Source organism: Oreochromis niloticus, linkage group LG7 (genome assembly GCF_001858045.2).
Source record: "Oreochromis niloticus isolate F11D_XX linkage group LG7, O_niloticus_UMD_NMBU, whole genome shotgun sequence".
Classification (NCBI taxonomy): Eukaryota; Metazoa; Chordata; class Actinopteri; order Cichliformes; family Cichlidae; genus Oreochromis; species Oreochromis niloticus.
Genome location: NC_031972.2, coordinates 9,620,235 through 9,632,616, shown reverse-complemented (window position 1 = coordinate 9,632,616; position 12,382 = coordinate 9,620,235).

Below are 12,382 nucleotides of genomic sequence, written 5' to 3'. Positions count from 1 at the left end.
ATCATTCAGGTAAAGAAATTCCAACTCTGTCCAAAATGGGTGATTAGCACTGTTGCCTCACACCAAGAAGGTCATGACGTGCACTTAGTGGGGTATGGTTAATTGGTGATTCTAAATCACCCATAGGTGCGAATGGTTGCCTGTTTCTCTGTGCGACATACTTGTGGTCTGTCCAGGTTGTACCCTGCCTCTCACACGATGGGAAGCTGTTCCAGATGTCACTGACAGCGGTTATCTCCAGTATGGTAATCTCAGAAACATATCTCTAACTGTGAACAGAAAAGTCCCACCCACCTGATGTTTGAAACCACATGTTTGTGAGGAATCATTAGAAGGTTGGCTTAAAGAGGAGCTAACAGAGCTCTTTCTGGATAGTGGATGAGATGGGAGTGGAGAAGGGTTTGACAGCAGGCTTTGTTTCTATTTCTACTTTCTGAAACCCCCGGAATTAAGCCTGTATTTTTTAGAGGCCTGCAATAAAAAAAGAAGCTGTTTTAAATCTAAGAACCAGATTTTCAGCATCACACTGAGGCAGGATGTTTCTCATTTAAATTTTTTTTGCACTTAAAGAAGGAAATCCCGGGTATTTGTTTAATGAGAATGCTGAAAGTCATATCCTGATCAAAAGTTACTCCAAACTTCCTCAGTGTTCTTGCAGGCCAAGGTAATGTCACCCACAGTAAGTGTGTTGTGGAACACCTTTGCACAGGTACTCTGTAACCTACACCCTAACCCAGGGGTGGGCAACTCCAGGCCCTGAGGGCCGGTGTCCTGCAGGTTTTAGATATCACCCAGGGTCAACACAAGTGAATCAAATGATTAGTTCTCTGGAGAACTACAAAATATGCTGGAGAACTACAAGACATGCTGTGGAGGTAATTTAGCCATTTGAATCACCTGTTATTTTGGATAACACCGGCCCTCGAGGCCTGGAGTTCCCCATCCCTGCCCTAACCTGATATGCACCTCCTTGGTAATGTAACTGCACTTTTCATCATTTCCTGCTAGTTTTTTCACAAAATCTTGAATGTATTAGTGAGAGTATAATAATCATCATCTCAGTATAAAGATTAAAAATCATCGTCTCAAAATAAGGACCCACAGATATTAGCAAATTCCTGGAGAGAGACTGCTGAAACTATTGGAATGAATGTGAATGTGTGTTATAAAAAAGCCAACAAAGGATGTGGCCCAGGAGGGAAAACAGTCCCAATATTTGTTTCTATAAAAACTTATAAAACATCTGGATGTAACCACAAGGTAATTGACACATAAGAATTCACAAGAAAGGATGATACACAAGGATACAAGTGAGGTTCATTCAAATTCAAAACAAAAAATGAAACATGAGAGGTCACACAAATAAAACTTTGCTTTAAAATATACAAAAAACAAAGATTCAAAAGCAAAAGAAAGAACCAGGTAAATATAGAATAAAGCAACACGGGGATATGTTAACACAAAATCTAAACAATATTCTTTGGAAAGAGAAATTCAACATTCATTATTTTAACTAAAATAAGACAAAACCCACTGCAACGCTATGGAGCAATTTATGTGAAGATTTTCTGAAAAAATCCAAATAATGTGACTTTTATGCAGACAGGGTTGGAATAAAAATGATCAATACTTCAGTGAAATTACTCATTTATAATAATAGCACCACCCACTGTACTTGCTACAGTGTATTAAACTAAATAAGGACTTTGACTGAACCCCCTGAGTTTGCTAACTCAGTTTATTCTTTGTCCCTAAATGTTATTTTGATGGGTGATTTTAATATACATATGGACACTGTCTCTAATACTAATACTATAATACTATACAAGGGACCTTGCATCATGTCTTGATAACTCTAATGAGAAACTCTAATGTTCTTGATCTTATCTGTTGTTCTACTGTTATTCCTCAACATTAAAAACATTGATATAACTGGCTTCTTCAGTGAAGTTGACAGTCTTACTGATGATAGACAGGAATAGATAAATGATTCTCCATCACAGGGTTTTACTACTAGAATGGAATAAACAGTCTGCTGGATGCTTTTGCTCCTTTGAAAACTTCTCCCTGTTTTACCTCAGAATTACACCAACATAAAGCTAAATGAAATCGCCTGATTCACCTTTTTCTCTACTGTATCCTTCAGCTACCTGACAATTTTTCCACCTCAGTTTTACTGCCCTGAGCAGTGTAATACTTTTATGGTCTTAATAATATTCACTGTTTGATGAACCATCTGGATTAATTAAGAAATCTAAACCTTCTGCTGCATGTAACCCTGACCCACTACTCATGTGGTTAAGTCCTGCTTATCCTCTCTCGCTCCTTTAATAATTAACATTATAGTCTTCTCTAATCTCTGGCTTTGTCTTTCTAGAAAAACAAACAGTTGCAGTACAAATTTACAAATTCGCTCTCACCTTACATCATCCCCGTCAGCCATTTTTGCATTTGAACAACTTGAGTCTGTTTTTTTTTCACAGTACACAATATTATTATTTCGCTCCCTACTTTTAAAGCCTTTCTTTAATCTCATGCAGTGCTAATTTAAAAAATCTCACATATTTGGACAATCTATATTCTTCTACTACAAAAACATACACGTGTTCACTGAAGTAAATACACAGAGCAGTAGTGGATTTAAAAAAAAAAGTGTTTTCTTTATTTTGATTTGCCGCTAACTGCCTTGTTTTTATTTGTAGTTTTTGTAGTAGGGAGAACTACAAAAACTACAAATGTAGTGCTCTCTACTATGTGAACCCATCACCTGAATTTTTAGGTTTTTCATTTCAAGTCAATTAAATTAAATCCAAAAATTCAACCCCAACAAATCAAATGAGCCCCTATGAGCAAGCACTAGGCAACAATGGAAAGGAAAACTCCCTTATAACAGGAAGAAACCTATGATGAACCAGGCTCAGGGAGGGGGAGTCTTCTGCCATGACTGGTTGGGGGGTGAGGGGCAAAATAAAATTGAACATAAAGGAGAGCACAGCATATTTATGACAGGTTGGTTGACCGTGGCTGGAAAACATTATTACTGTTTTTAAAAGGTAACTGGTCCACATCCACAATTACAGTAGGGCTGAAGTAGATAATAAGCATGATCCCACAGAGAACAGCAGGACATTCACTTCAGCCGAAAAGCTTTGAGATGGCCCAGCAAGCTGCAGGAACAACAATGGCCGCTGTGGCAAGACCTAAACCTATTTTAAGTAGGCATTTGGCACCATGACACCATGTACCACGGGTCTCAGCCTCCTCAGTATTGGCATTTTTTTTCAACTGTTATTTTATGCATGGTCTGATTTGGGCATTTAATTTCTTCTAAGGGGTGCTTACAAGATGTCCTTGAGTGCCTTAAAAGGTGCCGATAAATAAAATGCATTCTTCTTCTTCTTCTTCTTCTTATTATTATTATTATTATTAGTAGTAGTAGTAGAAGTAGTAGTGGTAGTATTCTAACTTATGTTGGACTTGTGGCAGATTGGAAGCCACACTGACTCTCTACACCATCTTGTGGTTCTAAACAGAATTATAAGGATATTGCCTGTTCTACTACAACTTCTCTCTCTGCACCTCTCTGCAACACTATACATATGATCTGATGGGCTCTAGTTTACTTTTTTTTTTTTTGGTCCTTTAAAATGTATTTACTGGGTGGCTGTAGTTCGGGAGGTAGAGAAGGCCAAATACTATTTGATGTTCTAGCACAAGGGTATGAATGTTAGAAAGCACTGGGACACAGGAAAAAAATAAATAAATAAAAAAGAAGTGAAAAATGTTTGTATATAAGACATGTTGCTTTGACTGCTTGAGTAGAGAAGCGTTATATATGAACCAGTCCATTCATCATTTATTGCCTCAACGTTCCTTTCTACCTCTCGTGGAACAGAGAAATATTCATACGTGTGCCCACATACCTGTATACTTAAATTTGTTGCTACTTTCTAGTTGTTACATAGAGAAATTTGTTTTGTTTTTTTAATCCAATACTTCTATGAGCTACAGAGGTACGTGTGTGTGTGTGTGTGTGTGTGTGTGTGTGTGAGTGAGTGAGTGAAAGAGGCAGCAACAAAAAAGCGAATATGTGGCATTTCCTTCACAGCCTCATTAACCTCTAAATACCATTTTAACATCAAAGGCCGTGTCATTGCTCACACCTCTGTCTCTCTCAAGTCCACTCTCTCCACATGTGCACACTTCTCCAGGAACTGATATTCTATGCAAAAAAAAAAAAAAAAAATCAACTTTAAAACAAGGGACCCATGGGAAATATGAAATACAAACACAGTTCTTTACAGCTTTGCTCCTGCAAGCAAGAAAAGGCAGTAAGAGAGACGGGGAGGAGCAGGTTTATTTTATGTTCCCATAAATCCCCTTTAACATGTGACTGCTGACACCGTATGTGTGAACCAAAAGGAGATATGACTTTGTCCTGCACTGAGGAGACTACAAGTCTGGGCTGCTGTGAGAACAGATGAGTTCATGCATTTGTGAATGTAAATGAATGAAACTGTGGATGTAGGAACAGCAGGAGTTGTGACTAGAAAAAAGCTAGAACAACAGTTCTGTTTCAGACTCTTTCTCAGTTACGAATTTACTTGTCTGTGAAATTTTTTAAAAAGTGGCCCTTAAATATCCAATTCAACACAATTTGTGATAAAGTCACAAAAACAATTACTAAAACGTATTCATTGTTACTGTTACTACAACAAATTACTGAAACTATGAAAGTATTCCAACAGATCAATTATTAGTTTCAGATTTAAAGATCTTCTTAATAGTGACTCATTAAAAATGATCATTTTTCATTATGTAAACATTGTTTCCACTGGTAAAATTGCTTATTTATTCAAGATAAACAAATGGTCAGCTGTTCATATTATTAGTTATGCTTTTGTACAATAAGCTGAATTTTGGGAGATTGGCAAGACAATGTTAGAACTATGTAAACCATTGTTAGTTCTAGTTTGTTCTATATATTTATTATTTTCTAACTTTTCTATGAGTGACGGTGATATCACAGCAGCATAAGCCACCTAATGATAGGCTTTATGATTTTAGGCATTACGGCAAAGAATTTGTAACAGCAGCTGTCTCTGGATGAAATTATTGTACACACATGGAATCCTCATCCTATTTAGGATTTATATAATAACAGATGTATAGGGAAAAACTGGGAATGAGGGGTGAACGTTCTCTTTTAAGGAAAGAATGCATTTATTTAATTACTCACATTTCTTCCCTTTGTCACACAAGTATTTCACATGCAGCAGAAATGCCCAGTAAGTTACCAGCGGACCTCATGAGAATGTGGCTGATCTGAAACAATACTATCTCAGACAGTGTTTAAAGTTCCCATGGAAAACTGCACTTCTCTGATCTGCAGTTATGGGAAACACTTCTAAAACATTTCCACCTGTGCTGCAGGTCTATAATGAGACCTTATCACAGACTTGAAAAATATTATTCTGTGTATTTTTGGCTTAAACCTATGACAGTCGCTTTTTTGTTTGTTTGTTTCACTACTCAATAGGAGTTTAGGCTCACATTGTTCTATTTTACATTTCGTGGTTGCAGGGATGTTCCCCACTAGCATTCCATAAAAGTCTCAAGTGTGCTTCATCGGAACACAGGCTCCAGCTCATAGATTTTTGGGAGAAATGAAAATTTGTCAGCCACGCTGCCCTGCATCCCCCGTTTGATAAGAAAAGTTGCAGTGCCTGCTCATCCACCAGGACCAGTCCTGCTGGTCCCTTCAAAGCTTCCAGAGCCTTTGATGGGGTTGATAGGGATCAATGGAACAGGGAAGGACACTTTAGCTGACTGTGTTACAGACAGGGCGGGGAACAACTGGAGACTGGCAGAAATGGAGTTCAGTGATTATTAGGCGTCATCACAGCCTTGAAGAATCCATTTACTACAAGAGGCAGAAATATGAGCCATTTTTCTGCTGCACTCTATCTGTTATAAAGAACAACCAGGTATGGCTTATCAGTCATTTCCAAGAAATTATCAAAATTAGTACTCAGTAAGTATGCTGTGTGTGCATAAAGCTCTTTATTCTCTATTGTGATGGCTATGATCTTTACAGCTGTGTTGTAGTTTTTGATTTGAAGTTTGAGTCTTCAAAGCTTTGGTCCTGAAGATGAGTTTACTGGAGATTTGGCCGGGGATGATGAAGACTCATATATTTATTGTAGAGATCTGAACAACAGCTCTGTTGGGACATGAGTCTCCCTCTGGTGCTGTGGGGGAGGAGGGGATGGGAGTGGGAAGGTGGGTCGAGGTGTGTTTGTTTCCATAACAGAGCAGCAAACAGGCCCATTAGAGATGAAAGGGTCTGAATGGAGCCAATCAAAGACAGGACCAGCAGGAGACTGTTCCCCAGCAGACATCAGTGGTCTGAGACTGGGGCCAGCAAGGATGACCAAGTCCTTCATCGTGGATAAGGAACACTGACAGACAATAAAACTTACAATCTGTTTCAGTTTGTTTAACATTCCACACATATGTTCTATTCAGGTAGTGACGCTCCTCACAAACATGCTGCCACCTGTGTTTTAGGACAAAAGGCACGAACAGGTAAACAGAGACTGATGAGATCATGTAAAACCCCATGGAGCCAAAGTAAAAGAAGAAATAAGTAAAACTGTATTTATTATATTTATGACAAATACTTTTCCATAAATATCAAAAAGTGCTTTACAACAAAAAGGCTAAAAGATTAAAACAAAAAGTTACCCAAGAGTTCTTTGCTTCTTTTTTAAAGAGACCTCTGAGTCTATGGATCTCAAGCTCAAGCAGAGGCTTCCAGAGACTCGGGGCCACTGTTTGCTAAAGTACTTTCTCCTTTAGGTTTCAGCCTCTTAGTGTGAAATATGAATACTCAGTCGGAAACCTTGTAACATTCTGCCAGACAAAAGAATTGTTTGGTCAGATATGACAAGAAACATTTCAAACACCCAGTCTCAGCCTGTCATGGTGAACCTGGTGATTGGTCAGCATCATCAAAGGCAGAGGTTGAGTCCAACATCAGCAGAACAGAACATTTTCCTGCATCACTTCACATTAAGATGGGACTGGAGACTCCAAGAAGGGCTGTTTCATAGAATGAGCTCTGGGAAGGTCAGAGCGAAAATGATCAAGAATCCAAAGGTTATTTACTGTAAAAGTTTTCCAAATCATATATGCAGATATATATGTTGTTCCTTTTTCTTTTGATTACTCGAGAAAGAGAAGGAAGGAAGAGAAGAGTCGATTTTGTATTTTTGTGCCATTTTTTAAGTGGGTAGATAATAATCTTGTTAAAATAAGCTGGGACTTGACTTAACACCAGTGAAGTTTTGATTAAACTGAGCAAACAGAGACCAATGGTCTTAAAGTTCAGAGAGCAGGAAGATGCTTTCATTGAATAAACTAATTTTACCTGTTAAAGAAACAAGTGGGGAAAAAAACAGGCCCAGCTGGAGTTTGAACAGATGAAAAAGATGGGTGACTTTACTGAAATATTAGAACACTCTCGTGGCCCTTAGAAATGCATATTGCAAAGTTGCATCTGGTCTGCAGGTTGTTGGGAAGCAAAAATTGAATGGATTTAATCAGAATTTTGGCATTTATAGATTTAGCTTGGTATCATGTCACATTATGATTATCATTGCCTAAAAAAGGGCAACACAGTAGTGGTGTGGAGAATTCTGTCAGCTCACAGCAAGAAAGTCCTGTGTTCAAATCCACGATGTGGTCATGACCTCTGTGTGGAGTATGCATGTTCTCCCCATCTGTGTGAGTACTCCAGCTTCCTCCCACAGTCCAAAGACTTATACTTTGTGGGGTTAGTCTAACTGGTGATTTTAAATTGGTTGTCTGCGTTAGCCCTGTGACATACCGGAAAATTAGAAAAACATAACAGCAATAATGTGACCATTCATTCATCTTTATTTATTGTGTTCTTCTTCTTCTTTTTTCAGCTGCTCCTTTTAGGGGTTGCCAACAGTGGATCATCTGCCTCCATCCCACCCCATTCTTTGCATCCTCCGCTGTCACATCAGCCCTCTGCATGGCCTCCTCCACTACATCCATGAACCTTCACTGACGTCTTCCTTTTCCCCCCTCCTTCCTGGCAGCTCCATATTTACCTTTTGTCCAGTATATACCCTGTCCATCCCCTCCACATCTGCCAAACATCTTAGCCTTGCCTCTCTAACTTTGACTCCAAACCACACAACCGGAGCTTTCCCTCTAATCTTTTTCTAATTTCTAATCTGACCGAAAACAACAACAACAAACCAAAACATAAAATATACAAACATTAGGCCAAAACTAAAGCTGGCTGTAAACAGGACACAGACTGCTGTGTTACTGCTAATTTACTGACTTTAAAGTGCTCACAGTTCTCTCCCATTGACTGCATAGTTAATATCTCATAAGTAACTATGTAGTCAGACAGGTGTGTCTGTCATTGTTCTGACAGTCCTATGAATCATGTAATGAGTTTCTAAGTGCTGGAGCCACAGAAACACAGACTGTTGACATGTCTCGCTGTCTCTGCTTGCAGCTGTGTTTTCGTCCTGTCTCCTAGCCTCTCATCTGCTTCTGGTCTGTCTGCCTCAGCAGGCCTCACATCAAAGAAGTCGAGCACTGCGTCCTGTGACAGATCAGGAGGGAGGTGACGAGGTGGAGCAAGCTGACACTGATACCCGGTCATATAGCATCCAGACAGACAGAGGGGCAGCAATAGAGAAAACAAATGACCAGCTCCCCTTTGAACTCTTAACAATACCAATCAGCCAATTTTGCTGTTGTTGTTGTTGTTGTAATTTTCCCAAAAGATTTTTTCTCAAAACTTCTTCACAAAAACAACACACACAGTTTTAATCTCAGGACTGATGGTGCATCGGAGAAATATTAATGTGATAAATACAAAACACTGTATGTTTTGATTTTATGGGGTCATGTTACATATTCAAATGCATACAAGTGTTCTGTCCTTAAATAACATTTATAGTTCTACATGTACACACAATAACAAATGTTATTTATTTTACTTAATATGTAGCAAAACTGAACAAATTTTCCTATGTAGTGTGAGAACAATGAGAAACACTGCAGAGAAAATCAGCGCACAGATACATGTAACAAAAGAAATATATGTTACTGTAAAACAGTGTTTAGCTGAACTGACAATAAATAAATGTACCTCAATCTGGCTTTTCTGTTCTGATATATAACTGGATTGTTTTTTGAACTAAGTTTGAAATGATGTAATGAGCTTCATGTTTTCAGAACCATGTACATAGTCCCATTTCTTGTGAGTACTATAACATTTTTCCCATTAATGCTTTTTTAATTTTTACACTGCATCTTCACAGGGTTTCTCCTCCCCCTTGCCCTGTGGCAGCCTAGATAGACTCCAGCTCTCTCTTGACCACACTGCATTTTTCAGCTTCAAAAAGTTAATGTCTGATAATTAAGGAACAAAAAGTAAATCTTTATGATATAGTAAATCAGTCTTTGGACAATGACACTCTTTGAAGTTGAAGGCCACAGATGGAGCTTTAACAGCGATTAGTTTTTAAATGATGTGATCAGGCTGATAAAGAGTTGATCCTGTGCTTTTAATGTAAAATAACATGCACATTTAAAGTACTTAAAAAACCTGACTATATAATCACCCATTAAACAATAATCAGACTCACTCAGACCTCTATAAGCAAGAAGCACTTGAGATATGAAAGTAAAAGTGCTTAATGCAGGGAGGTAGTTCCAATTAATCTCTATATTACTACAGATTAAATAATCAAATAATCCGTCAAATAATGTGAATTAATCAGACTGACCAATTTTACTATTGTTTGACACTAGAACCAATTATTGTGGCCTCAATAATTCACAATAAAGATATTTTTACAATATCTACAAAAAATTTGAAACTGTAATAACCATGCAATAATTGTGTTTAGCTTTGTGTAATATGGGTTTTGCTTCTTCTTTTTATTTTACATGAGTAAAACTTAAAGAATGTAAGGGAGGTTATGGCAGAGTGCGACCATGACAGCTTAAACAGGTATTTACATTATCGCGTGTGCAAATTAAAGACGACATTTTTAATTATCACCATTATTATTAACCCGAATCTGAAAACTACCACACACATATAAAGGATTAAAAAACATGTTATCACTTTAAAAAAAAATGTAATGTAGAAGTCTTTGAGTACATGCAACACCGGCATTACTTTACAGCACTGCAAAATACAACAGTACATTATACTGTTGCAGTAGTGCCGGAAGAATTACTCACATTATTTAGATAAGTAAAAGTACACATAGAAATTGTTTTATTACTAATAAAAGTCCTCCATTCGAATACCTTTAAACGACCACTGTCATTACGGTGAAGTTAAAGAGTTAAAGTGAAGGCATATTCGTGCTTGTTAGCGCCACTGACAGCACCATTACCTGAGTGTGACTTTATTGGGTTTGAAAAGCCCCCAGAAGATATTAACAGGCTTTAAGGTGTTAGTTCTCCTTTGTTTCATGTTGGGTGTGTTGGTATCAAAGCATTGAGAGTCTTTGAAGTGTTCCAGTTTCAGTAGGTAATGAACTATTAGCACCGGCTCTCCCCTCCACTGCGCGCACAGACGGAGGGCCAGCCTGAGCGCACAGCCTCGAATCCATTCTATGATCACCACCAGAGCTCACTGTCATTATCCTATCAATGGGAGTGCTACGTGATCGACTAAAACCTCTAAACAACACAAAATACTTAACATTTGCACATAAACATCACCCCCCCCCGACACACACCTCTTCCTCTCAGTCAGTCTCGGGGTCTATCAGGGCGGCGGGGCTGATGTTAACAGCCACTTCAGAGCTGGGATCATCATTTTCAACTCATTATCAGCCACCTTAACTGATCCCCACATAGTTTGATGTGATTTAAGGAGGTACAAAAGAGATGACCAACCAGTTTCTATGAGCAGGGGTGGAAAGTTACACTCTGCGTATCTGCATATTATGCTTTGTCAAACTCTTACGTAAATACGTGCATTTGCTCAAATATTTGCACCAAGTGTTTTCTTGTTTGGTAACTTTACAAGACATTTCAGTGCGATATATCCCAAACTTTTAGCCACTCTCTTTTTATATGAGAGCTTATTTTTCACTTGAATATTCGACTGAAAGAGAGAATATTTTTAAATTAAACTATATAACTACATATTTTTAATTAAACGTTTTTAAAAAAATGGTCTAAAAATATTGCAACATCAGTTCTTTATCAACTACAGATAAATCCTGATGAAATAAGCTATAAAAGGATCACTGTTAGTGCGCTTTTATCTCGGGATCATCCCAGAATAAGCCATTGTCACTGTTTTCAGCCACTCACAGCTCATTGTCATGATTATTAACCTGAAAGCTGCTTTTTAAACAAGGAGGATAATTGTTGGTACTTCATCTGAAATTACTGGACAAGATGAGCAGTTTAGCATTCAACCTTTGAGGAGATTAAAGGCCATGAACGTTTCTTTAAAATTTTCCAAAAAAAAGAAAGAAAGAAAGAAAGAAAGAAAGAAAGAAAGAAAGAAAGAAAGAAAGAAAGAAAGAAAGAAAGAAATATGTATACAATTGTTTGAATTTTAATCCAGCCTGCATCCTTTATTTTTAGACTGAGATTGGCTGAGACAGACTGTTTTACACAATAAATCAAGATATTCAGAAAGCAGAAGATCCTTCAATTGTTACACTGACATTTGGAGCTTTTAATATGTAATGAAAATGAAATCAATTCATTTCTGGCATTTCAATTAATCAACAGTTACACAAACCTTGTGTAATTTGGCATACTTCAGCCTATTTCTTAATGGCTTGACTTCCAGATACTGTTTATCTGCTGTAGAAAGATTTTTAGTCCTATCTGTTTCTCCTACACTTGGCCCATTTTTTGTTGAGGAATTTCTGTTCAGGACACACTGCACACCATGGCCAAATATGTCAGATTTACAGCTACTAAGTCTTTGGATTTGCCTTGTTGCAAAAATATTGTTTCATGTCTGTCAAATTATGTTGTTTTGGGAATTCAGCTAAAGAAATGGGAACAAATGGTGTGTTTTTGTGACAAGCTGCCAGTAACAAAGTGCCTAAAGACAAAGTTGTCTGTTGCAAAGTTGTCTTTTTTATGCAGACAGAACACTGGTTCATCCCTTGAAGTAGGTGTCTTTTTAATGTTTGAAAGCCTTCAGAAAGCCTAGGTAATCGTTGATCAAGACCACCATAAAGATTTACAACAACATCTTGCTTCTTGTGGGAAAAATATAAAGAAACGAGGACTGACACTAGTATTTTAAAGTTCTTCACTCACCCCAAGTGGAAAAAAA